The following is a 22,037-nucleotide window of genomic DNA, read 5'->3' on the forward strand; positions in this document are numbered from 1 at the left end:
GGACTTCCAAATAATAGAATCACAGAATCATATAAGTTGGAAAAGACCTTTAAGATCCTCAAGTCCAACCATTAACCTAATGCTGCCAAGCCCACCACTACACCATGTCCTCAAGCACCACATCTACACGTCTTTTAAGTACCTCCAGGGATGGGGACTCAACCACTGCTCTGGGCAGCCTGTGCCAATGCTTGACAACCCTTTCGGTGAAGACATTTTTCCTAACACCCAATCTAAACCTCCCCTGGCGCAACTTGAGGCCATTTCCTCCCATCCTATCACTTGTTACCTGGGAGAAGAGACCGACCCCACCTCTCTACAGCCTCCTTCCAGGCAGTTGTAGAGAGCGATGAGGTCTCCCCTCAGCCTCCTTCTCTCCAGGCTGAACAACCCCAGGTCCCTCAGCCGCTCCCCATCAGCCTTGTGCTCCAGACCCTTCACCAGCTCCGTTGCCCTTCTCTGGACACGCTCCAGCCCCTCAATGTCTCTCTTGGAGCGGGGCCCAACACTGAACACAGCATTTGAGTGCGGCCTCACCAGTGCCCAGTACAAAGGGATGATCATCTAACGATGCTAAATACCTTGCTTAGCACGAGAGCTAAACCTCGCATGGTGAGGAATCAGATTATCCAGGGCTGGCAACTGGATGAAGTGTCTCCCACCCTCGAGAAGTCATCCTTGAGGAAGACCGTATTACTAAGCAAGGCCACAGGAGAGATGCACAGGGCAGTCTAAGCCTTGGGCACATGTGAATGAGCATCGGCGTCTATCAGCTGCAGCAGAATAGCTGAGACAGTGACTGAGATGTGGCTGGACTGTGTTTATGTAAACGCCGTGGCTGGTGCCACACAAAGACTGGCATGCCAGCCCTGGGAAACTCCAAGTCGAGAGTGAAGCACTTAAAAGGAGGAAGTGTGTAAAAGAAAAATATAAATACTTTCCAGGAATGCTTATACTGTTTAGACATTTGAAGGAAAAAAAAAAACCAAAGCAAATGCAAACCACAGGGAAGAATAACAACACTATTTCTTTAAAAAATTTTTACAGAGCATTGTTTATTGAGTGCTTCCTTACTGTTCTAATTATCAACATGATATGCTGCATTTATTTATAAAAAACAAAGATTAGATCCTCACTAAAGGAAGAAAAAACTCTGATCTTCTAGGAAGGAACAGTCTGAGGGGAAAGTGATGGGCTGGATTGTTACAACTTAAAAACAATTTTATTAATATTTATAGAGTTTAGTGAATATTTATATTATTTGCTTTTTCCTGATGGATCACTGGGTCAAGACAAGCTTATATCTTATATTATTATTTATTGAATCACTGTTCATTTTCCCATTAGTAGCAGCAGGATATGTTCTACTTCTCTGGTGATAATTTCCTTCTCTAATGTATTCAGTCCCTTTTAGAAAAACACTTGGGGTGGGAGGAGAAGAGCTTTCAATTTCATATTAGCAACCCAAATGGTTCAGTCAACTCTTGCTAATCTTATCAAAATCCACCAACATCTAGAAACAACACCTATCTATAAATCCTTAGACCTTACCTGACTTTGGTGCCAGAGAAGGTGCCTACGAGCGTGGTTTCCATCTGGTTTTCACACTGGGACTAGAAATGCCGCCAGCTGACACAATGAAAACAGAGGGGCCATTGCAATTGCAGGTTCATCATTGCATTTTAAACTGCAGAAGGCTGTTGTCAGGAGCCTGAACAAACTCATGCCGTGTAATAAAGCTCTCAAAGCACACACACAGAGGAGAGAGCAAAAGTACAGTTTACCTAGGGAGTTTCAAAAACAGGGCTTGTGCAAACTACCTGTTAGACAAACACCTCCAAAGTGTGGGTGTTCAGCCGGAGACTTTCCTAGTCCTCCAAGGAAAAAACAGGCATCGGTCTTCATCTTGACCTGGGACAAGCCCAGGTGCCTCCCTGCACCCGCACCCCAGGCACCTGTCTGAGCAAAGAGGTGAGTCCACCTTAGGAAAACTCCTTGTGTCCTCCCACGTGGATGTCTGTGGAAATACCTCGCTTAATGTCCGTGCTGCTCAGCAAAAGCTGGAAGGGTGAAATGACCCATGAGTGTGGCCACGGGATGCTTCGTAACTTCATGAAGAGGGGCTCTGATCCAGACCCCTCAGAGAAGCAGGGAGTGAAGCTTTGGGGGTCCTGGATGTTAAAGCAGCTTAATAAAAATCAAAATGTGCATCTGTGTATGTGTGTGTATACCAAAAATCTTTGATGCTAACCCATGCTTATTAATGTTAGCAGATGATTTAAAATGTTTTCATTAAAATTTAAAGTTTCAGAGCGAGAAGGAGATCTCTCCCTGCCTCTGGAGACAGAAGGAAGGCTGAAGATACCATGTGCAGCTCCACCCCAGTGCATTTTTTGTTGTTGTTGTTGTATTTGGAATTTAGCAGCATTCCGCTTTGGGAATTTGCAGTAAATAGGACATGTCAGTGTATTTATGTAAGAAGGCGGCTGTTGGAGATATATGGCCTGAAGAAGTGTTTTTGCAAGCTAGAAAGCAGTAAAATGTGAGTCTGGAGCACAATATTCACAGAAAAAATGAAGCTTAAAAAAGCTTATGTAGCCAGCTTTTGTCCTCATTGGGCAGAGACCACATTGAATCAGGTTTTTTTATTTTCTTTCTAAAGGGACATATTTTCCTCATTTTTCCAGCATCAGGTTGGATAGCAAAAACCCAGGATTTAAAAAAAAAAAAAAAAAGCCCTACGTTAGGTGAACAAACTCTGTTTTCTTCAGGTACATGGCTTACTTATTTTTCCTTTAGAAAAAACTATCAATTGCCTTATATTTTTGGTGACTTCATCAGCTGCACATGGTGGGAAAGAACATCTCCCCACTGCTGAAGGTTCCATGTAAGGAATAAAATCTAATTTTCCTAGAGCTAGAAATGGAAATGTGGTTGTTGTTTGGGACCTTGAGATATCTCTGATTTCTGTACTGGAGGAAGATATCTGGATAACCCAGCTGGGCTTTATGCAGAAATTAAAAAAGAAGTTCCAAGAAAGTTGACAATTCAGCTAATGTAAAAAGTTGCTTCTTAGAATTTAACCTCCTAATATGAGTATCATGTAGAAAATTGCTTATGTTTAGCCATGTAGTGGGTTTGATCTAAAAGAAGGGTAGCAGAAGGATTCTGCTTTTGCTTGTCTTTGATTTGTTTGATTCTTGCTTTCACTTTGAGAAAATTTCAGCTACTTAATATTGTTCATTTGAGGTTTCTTTGCTTGGCTTTTCCCCCCGCACTGTTCCACACTTTGTGTTTACATAAACATATTAATGGATACTAAATAAGTATACAATGATACTGTTTGTCTTAGTGTTGGACAGTAAGCTGTGGCACAGTGCATATGGTGGGATTTAACCACAAGAAAATTCTTCTTAGAGCCTGATTCCTGTGTAGGAACACTTGTGGCTCCAGTTGTAATAACATACACATGTATTCAGTTTTAGAATAACTGAATTGAAATTTTTAATAGTGAGTGATTTCATATTTATATATAATTTGGTGTGTGTATGTGTGTATATGTATGTGTATGTGTAATGACATTGCTTCCCAGCTTCAGCAAATCTGTTGGGCGCTTACTGCTCACTCATTCATCATATGCTATATGTTTTGTGTGTGTGTTTTTAAATGAAAATATTGTATTAGCTTTAAAAAAATAACTCGGGCAGTAGGAATAACATTTGTAGTCTAGCTGAAATCTCAGTGTGCAGGTTTTTTGAGCTTTCTGGGGTTTTTTTGAGAATAATAGTTATTAAGAAACCTTCCAAGAATTGTTTTTATTATTGCAGGAAGTTAGCTCACTGCCCAATAGGAAATAATCACTCAGTCAAGCATAAAGCCATTAATAAGAAAATGAAATAAGCTGCTTATGAGCCAGTGTATCTCTTTCTCTTTGTTTTGGCACATCTGATGTACAACTCATAGTTGTATTGAACAGGGAATCTGAAGCAAGGTTAACTGCAGATGCGTGTTTAATATGTGTATATGTAGCAGTAAATCCTAAGGCAGTAGGACATCACTTACTAAGGTAGGAGTGCAGCACATTGACTTTGCAGCCGGCTGAGTAAAGAAATGTGTAAGACTTCAGGGCCTGGTCTGAGCCAGCAGAACAGTTTTGCTAATGACTTAAATAGGAGCAAAGCCTTACTTGAAGGCATTTAGTCTAGAATTACAGATAAATTTCACACTAGAGCTGGCCAAATGATAGCAAACTTGATTCATTAGCCTTTAAATGGCTGAAAGGGACCTTTATTTTGCTGCTATATGCACAGAGCACATTTGTTGTTTGTCTGTACTCAGGCAACTATATATCATTATTTTCTCACACTGAAAGGTTTATTACTTGCAAAAACCAAATAATGTGCTAGTATCGGAGTGTTTATAAATTTAAAATTAATTAATGTTTTATTTGACAGTTGCACTCCCACAAGTAACAAGTCAAAGTAAAGTGTTGATGAGCAACCCTTACATTAAAATGTGTTTGCAGTTGGTGAGCACATACAAATAATGCACACTTCTGCAGATAGAAAGGTCAGTTAATGAACAACTTCCAGCCAAGTGGACCTCTGCTCACACCGGCTGTTAGGCCAGTGAGCACCTCAACCATCCTTGTCGTATACCAGGAAAGCTGCTTATTCCAGAACAAAAATTTACTACCTAAGAACTAAACCTCTACATTTAATAGATTCTTACTGAATATGTTGTGAATGAAGACACAGTTTCATATTTTCCTATCAGACTCTTGCTCAGTTTTGTAAACTTGTTAGTTATCAGAGACAAGCTGAACTTGTCAGAAGCAGTTTCAGTTTACACCACAAGCAGATACTTCATAAGTTGTGAAGGTTTTTGGGATCCAGTGTCCCCGGGCATTCCGTATTTGTGCTGCTGAAGGGCTGTAACTGTTTAGTGTACCATGGAAGAGCAAGAGAAGCAGACAACTTTCCTCTCCTTAGGCTACGTGAGCAAAATTTGTAACGGAGTTCATGGGGAAGGGTGGAAAAAGAGCTTGGGAAATGTATTATAGAGTATCTGAAAAGAATATGAAAGAATACCTATGCGGCAGTACTATTCTCAGGAAATAGCTTAGGTGGCAAAACCAATTTATAATAGGTTAGCCCTCCACTGAAAAGAATTGGGAAGATTCAGAGCCCACAGGCAGCGTGAGAAGTTGAACGAAACCAGAGGAAAAAATGTGCTTTGGAAGTGCTCAACCAGATATTTTGGGCTGGTCCATATGGCCCCGCCCTGGTAGAAGTAGTACTGGATTTGCGTTATGTAGCTCTTCTTGGCCCTCTCCCTACCAGCCCTGACTTTGCTATACAGAAGACTTACACCCTTGTGTATGTATACCTGCCCACCCAAATCCTGACCCCTTTGTGCTGTTTCTGCTAGGCGTCAATGTGCACACCATGTACAGAGTGACTCTGTAAGGCACGGCGCGTTATGATGTTGAATGCAATATGTCTAATGAGTTTGCAGGTGAAGCAGTTTGTAATTCAGCTGTAATTTTGTTTCTTTCAGAATCCTTTGCTCATTTTTGACACAAGGGCTGAGGATGCTAGCACTCCTTGACTCTACTCTAGCATCTTATTTTAAACTCTTACTCGTTTTGAGCATTAATGCTTTCTGTTGTTTTAAAGCAATCCTGAAGATCTGTTTAATGCAACACTCTTCAGCTGTAATGGCTTCTAAACCATTTCATGTGAAATATATTATGTGTCCCCCACATACTTGTGCAACGGCAATGCACGTCACCTTGGAATAAATCTGTGAGGGATACTGTATGAGAGAACATCTCCAATAGCAACGTTGACATCAACACAGCCAAACTACTACATTTCAGTATGATCTGGAAGGATTTTCCAGGGTGCTCAGTGATCTGTAGATGCTCAGTAGCATTCAGTGCCGCGTGGATATCTCTTGGCATCTGGAGGTGTCTGCTCTGTGGTAATGCAGTCGTAATGTCATGCAAGAGTGCCTTAAGTATGCTAATATTCCTTGCCAAGCCATTAGCTCTGTTCCAAGGTCTTGTTAAGAGCTGGTGGCTGTGCCCTCAGCTGCAGCGTGAGCTCTTGCACTTTTATTGTGGCTTTGTCTCTCTTTCAGCAGGGAAGGATGAACCTGAAAAAGTTTGGCTCCTGCTTGGTGAGAGCTCATCATGGCTGAACATGAACTCCTCGGGCTGACCCCTTCCTCCTTCTTGGACTCTGCGGTGAATTGCTGATGGCACAATATTATTTTTTTGGCTTTCAGCCTTTACATTTGCCATCTTGCTGAAGGAAGCCTTTGCATTTGTCAGCATCAGCCTTAAAGAGGCAGCTGAAATCATTTGACTGAAGAATGTACTCTGTCTGGGCCAGATGCAAAGATACGGTCTTTTTTTTTTTTTTTTTTTTCACCCAGAAATCTGTACTCCGGGAATTCAGCGATCCTCTGAGACAGCCTCTTCCTGCCTCCTGCGGCCAGGCTTCCACCAAAGGGTGCACATCTATGTCCTCGTCCCACTGCGGAGAGGCTGCTGGTAAGGGATTTGCTCTCTGAAGCATCCCCTCAGCTGTACTAGTTTCAGGGGAAAGCTGTCGGGATAATTCCTGACGGGATCAGAGTCCTGCCAGCCACCCAACCGTTGCAGCGGTTCGGTCTGTGCAGGATTAGGTGAATCAGAACAGCAATCTGCAACAACAGCGTGGGCTTAAGCTTCACAGTGACGTGAAGTTTTGCAAAAAGCTGTGTCTGGGAGCATGGTGCCATGCCTGGCTGTTGGCAGGGTGGGAATCAAAGAAGAAACAGCAGCAAAGCAGTGTCCTCTGAGGCAAAGCTGGGTCATTTGTGTGAAAAATGCAGAAGTAGGTTGGCTAGTGCAGTGGCATCCAATTGCATTTTGAATTGCACCTCCTAGGAGATAGAGAAGCTGGTAGTTTGCACAGGCAACTTTTTGAGACCGAGGGTGCAATTTTGTATGCAGAGTTAAGACTTTTCTTGAGGAAGGAGGCGGAGGGATGGGGAAATTCCTTAGAAAATATGCACCTATCACTTTTTTTATTGTTGCTGTTCTTAAAGCCTGAGAAAACGACTGTTTTTGAGCGCTTTGTGCGGTTCGCTGAAGAGTGTGAATTTGTTGAAATAGTCATTACCTTGTCACTTCCCGGTGAGCTTGCCATGGCACAATTGCTCTCTTGTTTCTTTGCATCAATTGCCTCCACCTAATTGGTTTCTATTGTGATACAGAGAACCTATATAAAGCCTTCACACGACTTCAAAACGGATTTCTATATTTAAATATATACTGCGATGCTGGCTTCCACTATGCTGTAGGCAGGAGGCAGCTGAGCAGGCAGAGTGCTTGTTCACAAGCCCCGTCTTTTGGGGCTTTTTGTTTGTGCTCAGAGAAACCTTCAGTCCCATTCCTTAGCAGATAGCAATGCTGAGTGACACACAGCTTTTGTCTACACGCCAGCATCATCGCTGCGTATCAGCCTGATGCTTTGGCCAAACAACCAGCCGGTCCTTCCTCCATATCCCTTTTATTGGGTATCCATGTCAAAATAAAACTTGTTTTCTGTGCAAGGACAGGACTTTATGTCCTTCTGCATCTTCCTGTATTCTCCACGTTTTTTTTTTCCCAAAGAGTAAGGGAGGTTTCTTTTGCAATTTCTACCCCAGAACAGCCTTCAGTGATCTGCGTAGACACTACCATGATGGAGATCAGCACAGATCAAGGCTTACAGGGTTTAGTCATGAGTATGGGTTTTAAACTGGTAGATGAACTTTGAGACCGATGTATCCTATTATTTTTCACCCCAAATAGGACTGTGCCACAGAATCATAAACTGCTGTAGGGGCTTAGGGTTAATTAATTGATACCAGATCTTATATCAGAGTAAGACCCTGATAAACACATTTATGCTTTTAGATCTAGATTTTGCTATTGAATCCCACGCTTTAACAGAAATGGCATATGAAAATCCAACTTTCAAATTTGTTCTTCTGTAGCCAACTTTTTGGAACACGCCTCAACTCCCTTTTAACTTTTTAAGAATAAACAAGACTAAAAGGCAGCAATTTTCTTTCAGAAACACAAAACAGCAGGAGCTAAATTTTATTCTCAGTTATTAATGGTGTTCTGCTGAAATAGCAGTGAAGTTGTGTTGCATTTTTCCCAGCTTGGAGAGTAAAATCTGTCCCCAGGAGCTTGGAAAATGCCTACTTTTTCCAAACTGCTAAGACTGTCAGTGTGGTTTTTTTTAGTTTTTTGGTTTTTGAGGCGAGGGGAGGAGATAGGGAACGAAAAGAATGGATTAATCTAGAATGGCCCATAGAAAATATGCACTGACCAAACCTTAAATTTAAATTTAAATAATTTAAATAGATGGTAACGCTCTTCTTAATCAACAGTATGAAATTATTATCAACAATAAAACATTCTTGTAAGTGTCTGCCAACCCCCCATCTCGTCCAGTGAATTTTATTTGGAGTTTACGACATGATTCTATTTCTTTTTCAAAAAGCATGCTCTAATAGCCCTCTCTCCTCCGGCATTTGCTGAGCATGGGATAGTCACTGTCTATCCTTGTCCCCAGCCTGGCTGGGCCAGGAAGGTTATTAACCCTTTAGCTTGATCTTCACAGTGAAGGTCAGCAGCAGCCTGCTCAGCACCTACAGAGTTAGAGTGTGCTCTCCCAAATGATTAATGAATAAAGCTCTGGAAAACTTCATTGGGAGGAGATGTCACCCATTTGATATATAAGGTAATTTTAGCACTTTTCTTAATCTGGCTGCCCAATTTATTTTGATGGAAATGAAATAGCAAGCTTACCACGTGGTGCTGCTCCACATGAAATGCCTTTTGTTATTTTCTGCTGTGGGCCATAATCTTTTCTGTCCCTGATTTGCAGGGACAGATCATGCAGATTCAATACTTTAGAAATGCCAAAGATGATCCAGAAAGCTTAAGGAAGAAAAGGAGATATTATTTTTCTTTACCGAAACTCAGGAATCTAAATTTGAATGCTATGTTAATCTTAGATTTTATGCAGCATTTAGAGGAGAAGTCTGAATATATGGTGAATGGTATGTTTACCACCAGTATATGATAAATTTATGTTCAAACCTTTTCCATATATCCTCTAAAACCTTTCAGTTTTTATACATTTTTAAAGAAGATAATTAGTAGAGGGTATTCTGGAATTTCTGCTGCCAACTTTATTACTTGCCCAGAGACAGTCAACCCCATCAAACTTGGAGACAAAACTCACAAAGAGCTGAAGTCGCTGGGATACAAAGGTGTACCAGTCTGCCCCGATGCCTGAAAAATCAGTCACACAAGCTCCACTGCTGAATGGGGACCACTGCTGCCAAATGTAAGCGGGAACAGAGTCCTTTTTTCCCTCTCTGTTTTTGAGGTACCATGGAAAAGAATCTTTTTCCGAGTAAGAGATTCTCTTTCCCTACAGTCCTCACAGAAGATACAGAAAATTATTTTATCCAGTGCCTGAATTATCCAAACCTGTGTAAGTGTCCATATCTTATTTTCAGGCTGTAAAACTCCTCAGATATTGTCAGGAGATTATCAAGATGCAACCAACTTCCTGGAACCTTTATCTGAAAAGAAAAGCCAATCTTCATATACCTTTTAATGGTCAGGGACAGCCTCATTACTTCCAATTTTCTGATAAATAGCAGATTATTTGCAGGTACAAAGATTATTTTCTCTTTAACGCTTCTGACATATTTTTTTGCCAGAACCTTAATAGTTGGGATTTGGCAAATGATCTCTGTCCTGATTTTCTTTTCCTTGGAGGATAAAAACACTTTCAGCTCACTATGAAGCTAACGAGGGTTGCAAGGACCCTGTACCTTGGAGATGATGAGGCCACTGCTGTTTTCTAGCCAGATTTTGCTGACTTTGAATAACAAAGCTTAACAAGAAAAATCAATACATTAAACACTAAATCTACAAATGCTTTGCAATCATGCAACATTAAGCAAACTTCAGGCAAACAAGCATGTGTGGTATTCAAATTTCCATTAGTCACTTAGAGTGGAAAAACTGACGTGATTGTCAATTAGTGGGATGGGAGATTCAGCTTATTTAACCAAGAAACCACAGTGCAGCGTTAGGCTCCTTAGTTAAAACAAATGTCTCATTGCAAAGGTACTTTGATATTTCTTGTGTTTATATAAGATCAGTCATCATTCAGGTACTGAAAAGCTATAAAATTAAATACATGTGGACTTCACCAAAAGTAGGTCCTACCCCTCCTTTTCAAGATTTCGTCACTTTTGGCAGGCCTATACAGCATTGAAGGTTAATTATGAGCTAATACCTTCTTAAACTGTCTATTTAAGACTAACACCTTCTTAAACTGTCTGTTTAAGAAATACAGAAGAAAACCCTGAGCATCACCCTGCTGCTTCAGCACATGAGCATTCTTTCTCGCTCGGATGAATGATTTGCTGCTTCCCAAACTGTGAGTCAAAATAGCTGCTTTTGCCTTTCTGCGCTGTGGTTACGTTCCCAGTGTTCGGGGAACTAGTGTCAGCGTGTACCTTATGCAAGCAGGGCTCAAAGGCCACTGCATTTTGAACTGCAGCAAAGTCGTCTTCTTGGTTTTTAGGGAGTTTGTTCAGAATTTTGTCGGGTTAGGGTCACACCCACAAATGGTTTGTGTAGAAGCGCATGAGAGAAATCAAAGGCTGGCGAGAAAATATAATTCTGGATAGTTCTGCCCCTGTGCTCTGCACTAACAAAATGGTGACTGAGGGTGACTTAAGATTAAACAACTTTTGTTTTCAAAAAGCTGCTAAGCACTAATTCATCAGAACCCTGATAAGTTCTACTCCTTGTAACAGTGTGCCAGGGCTTTTCTTAACTAGGTTTTTGTTGCTTGTAACCATTTTATAGAGGTTGTATATTTTTGAGGTTATATATTTTTTTATAGAGAGAGGTTTATATTTTTGTGGCTTGCAAACATTTTATTCTCGCATCAGCTGGGATCGGGCTAGTACCATCTTTGAGACAGCGATGGGTGGAACATATTAAAATAGGTGCTTTTCTGGATGCAGCTATGTCCTGCTTTGTGCTCTTTTCTTGTTGGCTGTGCTGCTGGACAAAGAATAGCTCAGATAGGAGACGTATGTTTAGGAGACGTATGTTTCACTAAGAGGCCTGACGTGTTTAGTTTGAAGGTGAGGGATCAGGACAAAGAACAGTCTGATCTTGCGGAATTTTATCAAGAAAGGTGACTAACGCCATTGGAGTCGGCTGTGTCTGAGCCGTGCCGCGGGCAAGAGCTGTTCGCTGCCCTTTATCCGGAGGGAGGCACGAGGGTGTTGCTGGACACTGCCCATAGATGATAGGCATGAGAAGTCCTTCAGGCAGCTGGAGTTTATTTAAGCTGCCTCTGCATTGATGCTCTGACTGAGGAGAAGCCTCCTCTGAGAGAAATGTGCTGGTGATTTCTGGGTGAAGCGGTCCCTCCTCTCTGCACTCAGAGCTGATAGCAGGATGGTGAAGAGGGGACCTCTTACCAGCAGAACTCCAACTCCAGCAAAACAGCCGGGTCTGACCCCGCGGCTCGTTTGGGTGGCTGACATCATCTCCTAGACTGACAGGCCTCTTCCTTAGCTTGTTTACAAATCACGAGTCCTGTTCCGGCCATTCACAGCCAGCAATCTGTTTTTGGAAGAGTTAACTTGGCAGCCATCCCCGTGGAATAATGCAAAGCTAACCGCTTTTGGTGCATGGGTAGCTTGCGTTTGTCAAAAGCGCTGGCTGTCACTGAGGAAGACAAGATGAGCTTCTATCACGAACAAAATCAAAGTGTCCAATTTTCTGCCATTTTCTGCCTTCTTTTGGATTTGAAAAGGAACACCTGGAATCCTGGAAAGGATCTCGTGAGGCTGGGGGGTCGAGAGCGAGCCCACGACATGCCTGGCTGCGGGAGCTCAAGGAGTCCTGGCTGATACACACCTCCGAGCAGAGCACTGTCCCTCCCTTAGAGGTATCAGGGCAAGAAAAGCTAATTATGGCATTTCTTCTCCATCAAACTCCTCTGCTCAACAGCAGGTGATGATGGTTGTCTAATATTGAACAAGGACCAGCATCAAATGAAACTGGTTTTCTCTTAATTCTTAAACTCCCTCCAAGGAATTCAGAGAAAAGATATTTTAACATAATCCATTTAGTATTCCAAAAGGAGACACTTGGTATATTGTGATACAGTCGATAACTTTTGGCAAAACAAGATCTGGGTGATAGGTTTTCTCATTGTTTTGGGGTTTGGGTTTGGAGTTGGTTTTTTTTTTTACATTATCCAATGACTCAACACAACTAGCATATAAAGATATTGGCCAATGCCTTCATATTACATCTGAAACACAGAACAGAGTTAATTGCCCATCTCCAGCAGTAGGATGTGCCAATTATCTGCCAAACAGTTTGCATAGTTGAATGACTCCAAGTAATTTCGCTGACAACCTGTAAATAGGTGTTTGCGCAACAGCCCTTCAAACATAAATAAAATCAAGAAACATGGTTAAATTACATGCTGACCCTTAAAGGTGGTGATTTTTTGTTATTTTGCTTTTTTTAAAGACTATATGATAATCATTCCATTTAAGAGTGAAGTAAGTTCTGAGTGTAGCTGGTTTCTTCTTTCCTGCCAGCTTTTCCCTTTTGACTTCTACCAAGCTTTGCATGATCTGCAGATCAGTTTGGAGAGGCCCTTGTCTCTCCTTCAAGAGGACCCCTGTTTATTTGCTGTGCGGTGATGTGGGTGACTGCTTCCTCTTTTATCTCCTCTTCCTCCTAAGACACTTCTGCTAGCAGCTGGCTTAAGTTTACTAGAGTTGGATCAGGTTTGCCCATTCAGCATCATTTGAGAACACCGAATTCCTGATTAGTTATATGCACTGTTATTATATGGAGAGCCGGTTTCCTTTTCAGCCAAACCATTTCTCTCAGTCTTGCGGAAATCGGGCTCCTCATCAATGTGGAAAGTCTGGATAGGCAGAACCGATGTGAGAACACAGCTGGAAAATAGTCATTATAGTGGAGACAGACTGAAGAGGGGAAAAAATGACTTGGAGAATCAGAGATTTATTTCATTTGGTTGTATTAGAAAGCTTTGGAGGAACAAAGTCATCCCTCATGCAAAAGATTTTATGTTCATTTCTAACTGGTTCCAGTGAAATTAATTTTGGATTAAATTATCTTCCCAGGTCTGCGAGTGAAGGTGGGAGTTGGCATATTCCTACACGAAAAGAAACTCCAGTGTTTTTCCACTGAATCCTTGATTAACTCCTTGCAGATATTGTTTAAGGAGGAATTTTGAATGGGGTGATACTGGGCAGAGGATGGAGCAGCTATTATCTCTGGCCTTAAATGTTACCAAACAGTATCGGGTACCATAGACTTCTCTCCTGTAGGAAGTGGTCACCCTATTTTTATTTTATTCCTATTCCTTCCCATGAGTAACACAGCATGGACTCCAAACAGCAAGAAAACTTTTACAATTACCTAATAAAACTTGCTTCCTGGGAAAGTCTGAGGAGTTGTCTCATTATCTTTCTTTTTTTCCCCAAGCTTCTAAAAAGAGCAGATTGTGGAAAGGGACGTGATATTCTTACAATATTTATCCGTTTACATGAACTGTATGGCCACAAGTGTCCAAAAGAAAGACGGACAATTCTGCCTAGCCAGGGCACGAAGAACGTGAGTGAGATTTGCTTTGTGCCTATGGCAGTGGGCTTTGACCGTATGGTTACCATATGTTGATGAGTGACACGGGGAAAATGCGTGGTTTTACACAGACAAGGAGCGTGCAAGGCAGCAAGCTCCAGCGTGGATCACTGTACTGTGCAATGCACTCGCCAGCAGCCTTGTGTCGGAGCATCCATCCCGAGATGAGAAAACTGACCATCTTCAGTGTGGTCCGAGTGAAATTGAAGGATCCTGAAATTCGTGACAGCATTGCTGGTGAAGTCCATGGGGGAGATCTTGATATCTCTGTGGCATTTGCAGCTACTTTTGAAAACGTATGGAGGATGGGCAAAATGATGGAAAGCTGAAAAAAAGGAAGAACCTGCTGTCTAACTTATTTAATTTTTAAAGAGGGAGGAAAGGGATAGATGGCAAAGTGTCTCTCGGCTGACTAGAAATTTCTGCAGAAACACTGGACAAATACAGTAGAGTTTGCAAGTATCTAGAAGAAAACAAGGAGCTGATAAACAGCCAAGACAGATTTGTCAAGAACAAATCACGTCTAACCAATTTAATTTCTGCCTTTGAAAATAAGGGAGGCTTTCTTAACAGATAGAAACAGCAGATGTTACACATTCTGCTTTTAGTACAAAATTGTTGTATTGTTTCACCTGACACTTTTTTGGCGAGGAAGCATGGTTAGCTGTATGTGCTGAAGGCTCGGTGCAATACTAGTTGGAAGACTATTTTCAGAATTCAGTGGCTTAAAGTCAGCGAATATGACCTGTGTGTGGCACTCACCAATACTTTGTATTAATGATTGGATGATGAAATAAGAGTACAGTCATTAAATTTAGAGGTAGCATTAAGCTGAAAGAGAATGAGAATGTGTCGACAGGCTTAGCATTAAAATTGGTTTTGACAGGTTGGTGAATATGAGTCAACAAGGACAAGTGCAGGGCACTGCACCTCAGCGGGAATCATCATCTTTTCAAACACAGGATGAAGAACAACCAAGTTAGCGACATTTTTGTAAAAACGGGACCCAGGAATGATTTTGGTCCACAGGTTGCATGAGTCAACACTGCTGTTTGGGTGAGAAAGTAAACACTCTCCTGGGAGTGAAATTAGAGGATAGCCTGTAAGAGTAGGGTGAAACAACCTTTCTTCTTCGTCGTTCAGGGCTGCAAGGTTTCCATGGCAGTGCTGTGTTTTAGATACTGTGCATGGAGGAAAACTACTTTGGAGACAATCAAATAAGTAGCAACCTGGTCAAAGATCTAGAATAAAATATCTCCAGAGGAAAGGTAAAAATTGTTTACATGTTTACCTAACCAAGAGAAAGCAAGTCTCCTAATACATAAAAAAAAAAGTTGCAAAAGCCAAACAGTCTGTTCTCCTATACAGATGAGAAATACATCAGAAAGCAATGAGTTTAACTTGCAAAAAGGGAGCTTTGATTACTGGTTAAGGTTTTTCTGTAGGGATAAGGAAGTACTGTGCAGGAAAGCTGGGAAGCACTGGTGGGATGCTGTAGTTGTGAAGAACAGGTTAGGCAAGTGTTCGGGAATGACAGGTGTGATTGATCCTGCTTCAGTCAGAAGGATGGAAGATGCCTTCATCAGGTTTCTTCACATCTTCTACTCTGTGACATTGACCAGTAGTCAGTAAAATTTTAACCAAAGGTTCAAATTTACTTGCAAGCCTCAATGCAGGGTTGTAGATCAGGACTGGGGCAGCTGGGAGACACCTGTAAAATGGGCCTAGATTTTAGGTAAGATTGTGTTCTTTTAAACCTTTTCTGTTCTGCTCTCATACGTAACAGGCATTTTATCTCTTTTTATGATTTTTTCAGGCTGACCCCAGGTACCCAAGCAGAGGTGTGTAGTTGGTAGTCTAAACTCAACTGGACATGCTGAATTAATGTGCACAGCAGAATGAAATATTGTGATCTGGATGTCAAAGTACCCACAACTCTTGAATTAAGCATCGACAGATTGGCAAGGGCAGCCTTTTTGTGTAACAGTTGCCTCTTTTAAAAATAGCACGCTTTGGTTTTGCAGTAAGTGGAAACAAATAGCCCTTAATTTATCATTGAATTGTTTAGATCAGTCATCCATATGCAGATGATTCAATGACTTATTTCAGTATCTTGGTGGCAAGACTTTTTTCAATTTTCAAATTGTATGTCTTTGTCTTTCAGAGCACAAACAATGGGAATGGAAACTTGCTTAAACTGTAATTATGAACATCGCTATTTTCTGCACTTTATTCATCTCCCTAATAATTCCAAGTGTTTGCTGTCCCTGCAGATGAACAGATAAATGTGCACTAGTTTCACTGGAAAGCAACAGGATTTTGCTGTTCATGTCTGCATATATTTGTCTCAAGGTACTCTTTCCATAACAGACTAATGCGCAGCTTATCAGATTTTTCTTCATATAGAGAGAGTATGCATGTATGAAAATTAAAATGCTACCGAAAAAACAACCATAGAGAATGCAAACAATGTTAATGTAAAAGTTGACATTGCAAAGATGCTGCTTCCCTTTAGTATTATCCTCAAAAGCCATAGAAATTTGACAGTCATGCTTCTTATTAGCAGAAGTGGTCTGCACTTGCTTTCCTAAAGAATTAAGGGTCACAGCTGAGAACAAATGTTATCTTCTGAAATGCATTTAATGCAAAAATCTTGGCAGGTAAAAGAAATCATTAGTAGAGAATCCAGGCAAAGGAAAACCTTTGTGTGCATGTATGTTTAAAAAATAAAAACTAAACCCCACTTGCATGAGTTGACCTGAAGTAGAATAGATCTAAAGAATCCAAGAAAACCATTACCACTGGTAAATGTGCATCTTATGACTCTGATTTCCAGCCTTTCTGCCTTGGCCAGACGATCAGATGCAGTTACATAAAAACTTTCCTTCCGTAAGAGATTAACATAAGAGAGACTTTTATCTTCACAGAATATGGAATATTTTGGAATATTCATTTTGCTGGGTAGCATTTTTTAAGACTTTGCACATCTGTCTTTCAGTTTTTAATGTCATGGTATCAAAACAGCTGACAAATTGCTGTGGACTTGCAAGCACTCTGTTATGACATGCTAACTTTACAATATTAATATTTTTTCATGTAATTGCAATACATAAAATATAACTTAGACTGTTAGAAAAAACTTAAATTTGTTTCAACATTCTTCTACAAAGCTGTAGCACCTGCAGTGTCCACTTGAAATTGCTGTACAATTTTCTGAGGGGACAATGAAGCCCACCTAAATTTGCCAAAATAAATTATTTGATGAGATCAAGATTACTGTTTTTACTCTGCCATTCTTTGTCAGAAAATGCTGAAAATATTTGTGAAGAAAGCTTTGTAGGTTTACAACTAAAAATCTGAAAGAATACCACCACATATTCTTCCCTGACTTGTGTTGATATTTCTTAACCAGAAAGCTCTGGAATTCTGGTGAAGTTACTTTCCCCTTTTCTACACACCAGTTTGATTTAGTACAGTCATTGTATTAAAAAAAAAAACAAACCTTTAAGAACTGAGAGATCCTATGTACAAAATCATTGTGGTTTAAAGAAAATGTGGTGTCTTTTGTTTGCTTTCTGGTATGCTTCCTTACACGTAAGCTTTAACATCTATGTCATCATGCTTACTGAAGCATCAATAACATTTTTATAACATTATTCTGTGATATCACTTTATTTCAAGAGTGGAAGATTTTTCAACTTAAAATGGAAAGAAATTGTGATTATACTGGAGTAGATTACCAAAATGACACGTTCATAGCGCTGCAACCTGGGATTTTCACTGATTTAATGACGTCAGTTTTTCTGCTCACTTAATCTTATTGGCACAAAAGAGTTCATATACACAAATCTGCAGCATGAGGGCAGCTCTCTTTCTTTCCCTAATGTATCTATAGATGTTTGCATTATAAACATAAATACATAATCCTTCTTGCCTGCAGCTGAGCTCTTAAATCCAATGGCATTTTGAGTTTTAAAGGTTAATTATGCACTTTGCAAGCAAATGTTCTGTTACTAATTTAAAATTTGCTTTTGATTACTGGATATAATCAGACCTAAAGTGCATAACTTCATTTTTTTCACTTTGAAGATTCCCACAGCTGTGGACATCCTTTCCCTCTCCCATCCCGCTGCGTCCACAGCAATGTGTTACAGCAGCCGCTGAGTTATATCAGAAGGGAAGAACGGTCCACCTCATCTGCAAGGAGAGCTGCTGGTTTTGTGTGCTCTCTAGAAAAGATTAATTCAGTGCTGTGAAATCAAAACCTGTTGAGAGACTGTTCCCAGGCAAACAGCCGCTGCGTTAGATTTTCATCATCGCGGGACCGATGAGATTTACTTTGGGCTGCTTTTTTTTTCCATTGGCACTGCACCCTGGTGATAAGAAGTCTTGTCTTTCTGCTAGTTATATTTTAACCTACCTGTTGGTTTTCTTATTTGAGAAGTTAAACAGAGCAGACTTTGGGGGAAGATCTGAAGTAACTTTGCAGTGCTACTTCAAAGACATTTATGCTGTTGAACACCCAATCCACCAATGGCTATAACACTTCAGTGCATGTAATTGACTTATGTCATATACAGAAATTAATTAACACATGTTCTGGGTACTTTACTAACTTAAAGTGGACTCTTTCTGCAGATTCATAAATGCACGGTGGAACTCAGCACTTTCCTTGCAAGCCAGAGCCGGGATCCTGGCAGTGGCTGTATTAGCTGGCGCTAGGAAACTATTTTTAGACCTTCAGCTATTTCGGTAATTGAAGCTTTTCCCACTTTCAGCTAATGCACTCTCTGTTGTATAGCTCGGCTGGCAACCAGCTTGGTGCAAGGGACGGAGCTGCAGGAGGCCCCACGGCTCATGCGGGGAGAGATAAAGAGCCGCCCAGGTTTGGGGATTTAGCGGCCGTCAAAACAAAGTATTATAGTAAATGCATGTGTAGGTGGACGATTCATTAAGTAACTCTGAAGGAGCCGGAACACTGGATCATGTTTACTTACAAGGCCGAAAATGCATTAGTGTTAGTAACTTTCTGCGCAGTGTGTTATGAGCACGGTCAGTGCTGCTGACCCAGGAATACACGAGCATCTAGAGAGGACCACTTCCGTCTCTGAGGGTGAACGGCATCATTTCGGCAAGCCATCACCTCTGAGAAAGGGCCAGGTCCAAAACGGGAGCTGGATTCTCACCAAGCTGAACATTTCTGTACTGCTTTAACCTTGCTGGCCTTCAGTTTTCCAGTTTGAACGCTAGGCATGTGTAAGAGACACCAGGTAGGGCCGAAGTGCCTGGCACCTAAACCCAGAATTCAGTGTTCCTCTCTACAGCTGGCCCCAGGAGCGGAATCCAGCAGGCATCTAACAATATAAGGCTGCCTAGAAAATGTGAGGGTTTTAAGGGTTTTTGCTAAGTGCATTAGTTACCGTGGATAGGCTATGCACATGTTCAGTTCTCTCATCGGCGTAGCCTGTAACTCCCATAGTGTCCCTTCGCATATCTTAATTCATAATCTCACTATGCTCTGTTCTCTCTTTTCCACAAACATAAAATATTTGAGCAGAACAGAACATTGAGTCATAAAGGTTGCTTCAGAAAACTGAAATGGTTTAGCAATCTAAGTGGCGTGGTTAGTTTTTCCCTTGACAGCTTAAATAACTCACTTGAAATAAAGGAAAGTACAGTACTTGACATAATACTTCCTCTAGCAGCTTATATGCAAAACAGTAACGTTTTTGGCATGGTATTTGGGATTGTGGAATGTGTGGAAGACAAAGCTCACGTTTCTTAGAATTTCTTTGGGGTTATTAATAAAAGTGATAATTAAAATTACATAGCATATTGACCTATCCTCTCCCCCAAAATCCCTTGGCCAAAATTAACTAAATCAGTATCCAAAGGCTTTAGTATTCCACAGAGACATGGGTAGCAATTTAATAATTCAAGATGAAATAACATTTTTTTTCAAAAATTTGAGAGGCAGTTTTAGTTAGATGCATTCATAATGGAGTTTTCAGTATGTTCCAGGAAAAAAGATCCTCTTACAATATTCAATTTAGACCATATATGTCTCCAGCTTCAAAGTAAAAGCCAAAAATACAAGCTAAAATATGTTACTTGTCCCTTGCAAAACAAAGTCAAGTCTGTCATGGTGCTGGCCTGTACAAATCTCTCTTCGCTTAAAAAGAGGTAAAATATGGTTTTCAGAAAAAACTTGCCCAAAGAATTAATCGCAAATGTCATTCTTGATGTAAAAGGTAGAGAGTTTTCAAATACTTTTAAGTCCCCAGAGCAGGAAACTAGATGCTTGTCCTTTCTTTTGCTCCAAAGCAGACTTTCATTCCCTCTGAAAACTTTAATTACAATATTGATGTGGTAAGTCAGGGAGTGCCATTTCAGCTCTGCTGGACGTAAATCCAGAACTGAGTGTTAATGGCGGTAAGTCTAGTTAGTGCTGAGTTTTGGGATCCCCCCCATACTCTGGAAGTGCGCAATTACGACTCACCAATTGGTTTATACGTACATAATAAGCATGAATTCGGGTGCATGAGGTACTCATACTAGAGAGGAAAACATTCCTCTGAAGTATAAACTCACAGTTACTATAAGGCTTGTGTAGGAAATTAATTTTTGGCAGAAGAGAGAAGTGTAGTTGTAATGCTGGATTCAAAAACTCATCAGTTTTGAAATGAGGATGCAGAAGGGAATATATGAATCTGGGTATAGTAAGATGTTTTTCCTGATCCCTATTGTTTCTTTTCGTTCAATAATATCCTTCTGAGAAGCATATCCTGCTATTTGGAAAAAAAAAGTGCAGAATGTCTGTCCAAATTCTATGATTTTCAGAAAAAGAAACAGCCAGACCTGGCAAGCATAGCTCCGGATGGACAGAAATGCTGTAGCAGACCATGTGCTTTTAGATGTGGGATTTAGAGCACAGATTTTGTAATTCAGTGCTTTCCAGTTCTATACATCTTGGGAAGAAAGTGGAAAGGAACAATACTGCATCCTGTAGAGAAAGACGACTTGAAGAAATGTAAGTCACGAGACAACTGTCTTGCAAGAGCATTTGTTACACCAGTAGTGCCAAAATATTATTACTGTCTAAAGAACTATTGAATAAAGAAAGTCTTGTGGAAGAGCTCATTTAAAAAGTGCAAATTAAATTGCAAATTACATAGATTCATGACACCTTGTAAATGGGTATGTTTCTTAGCTGAAACAATGAAAATACAAAAATACTCTGTAAAACTTGCAAATTCTCAGTTTGCTATTTTAAAAGAAAACATGCAGATCCTTAGATAAAATTACTTTAATTCAAAATTTGCTTTTATTGGAAAACAATAACAAAGGTCAAACTTTAACACGAAATTTTTGGGGTTTGACTCAGTACTGAAATGGAAGAACTCTGTTAGCACAATTTGATTTTTTTTCTTTTTTTTTCCCTTTTAGAGGCTTCAGTGCAGTTCACAGTAGATGAGCATCCCTCTTCAGCAACACCATCCTGAGTTCCACGGTGCAGACACTTGGAGCTTGCCCGGCAGGCAGTGAGTGGGGAAGGAATGTTAAATCTGCCACAGCTTTAGGGTGGGAAAACTCCTTTGTCCTGCCCCAGCTCCTGAGCAATGCCACCCTGGGCTTTATGAAGGATGGGCTGGTGAGAGCTAACAGAGCTGTGACTGTATCCCTTCCTCTGTTGCTTTTTTGTGGAGAAAAGGTGGTTTGTTGCTACTGCACAGGCTTGCCTCCTGCCCTCCCCCTGTGCCAACGCATGGCACATAGGATGTCGAAACCATCCCGAAAAGAGGAGAGAGCAAGAGGGCAACTTCTTGTCTGAGTGCCCTGAGGCAACACCAGGAGCCTTGTGCAACTGCTGCCTCGCTCGTACTTTTTCCATGAGTTACCAAGACTTGTCTGTAGCTTTTTTGTTGGTTTTTTTTTTTCTTTTTTCTCTATGTAGCTATTTTATAACAAAGGTCACGTGAATCAAAAAAACAACAATAAAATATGTAGTTTCCCAGTATGTAGTTTCCCAGTAGTGATGACTTCTGGCAATGAGTTTCAGATGTCCTAATCTGAAACAAAGGCAGCACAGGAAGGGAGAGTGACTCAGTCTCTGAGTCCCAGAAAATAAACACTGTCTAACCAGTCTTATCTGGTTTTTAGGAGCTTGAACCAGGCATTTTGCTGGGCCTGGATTTCTTTCGCGCGGGGGTATGTATTAGGGACGGATGCAGTTTGTAAACTCAGAAAATGGGTTGCT

The 22,037-nt window shown here is 40.8% G+C and overlaps 1 long non-coding RNA gene across 5 annotated transcripts; it reads left to right on the forward strand.

The window, feature by feature from the left end:
• The first annotated feature begins 6,461 nt into the window (after positions 1-6,461).
• Positions 6,462-21,774, forward strand: LOC142402661 (uncharacterized). 5 transcript variants are annotated; one of them, XR_012773422.1, is made up of 7 exons: positions 6,462-6,559; positions 10,417-10,508; positions 15,945-16,132; positions 17,870-18,336; positions 18,419-18,532; positions 20,621-20,810; positions 21,227-21,774. It is a non-coding gene; the product is annotated as an uncharacterized LOC142402661 (long non-coding RNA). The 5 variants fall into 5 exon arrangements; XR_012773423.1 differs by lacking the exon at positions 6,462-6,559 and adding an exon at positions 13,625-13,753 and having other exon boundaries at positions 10,266-10,508; XR_012773420.1 differs by lacking the exon at positions 6,462-6,559 and having other exon boundaries at positions 10,266-10,508.
• The last annotated feature ends 263 nt before the right edge of the window (positions 21,775-22,037 follow it).

Source organism: Mycteria americana, chromosome Z (genome assembly GCF_035582795.1).
Source record: "Mycteria americana isolate JAX WOST 10 ecotype Jacksonville Zoo and Gardens chromosome Z, USCA_MyAme_1.0, whole genome shotgun sequence".
NCBI classification, from domain to species: Eukaryota; Metazoa; Chordata; class Aves; order Ciconiiformes; family Ciconiidae; genus Mycteria; species Mycteria americana.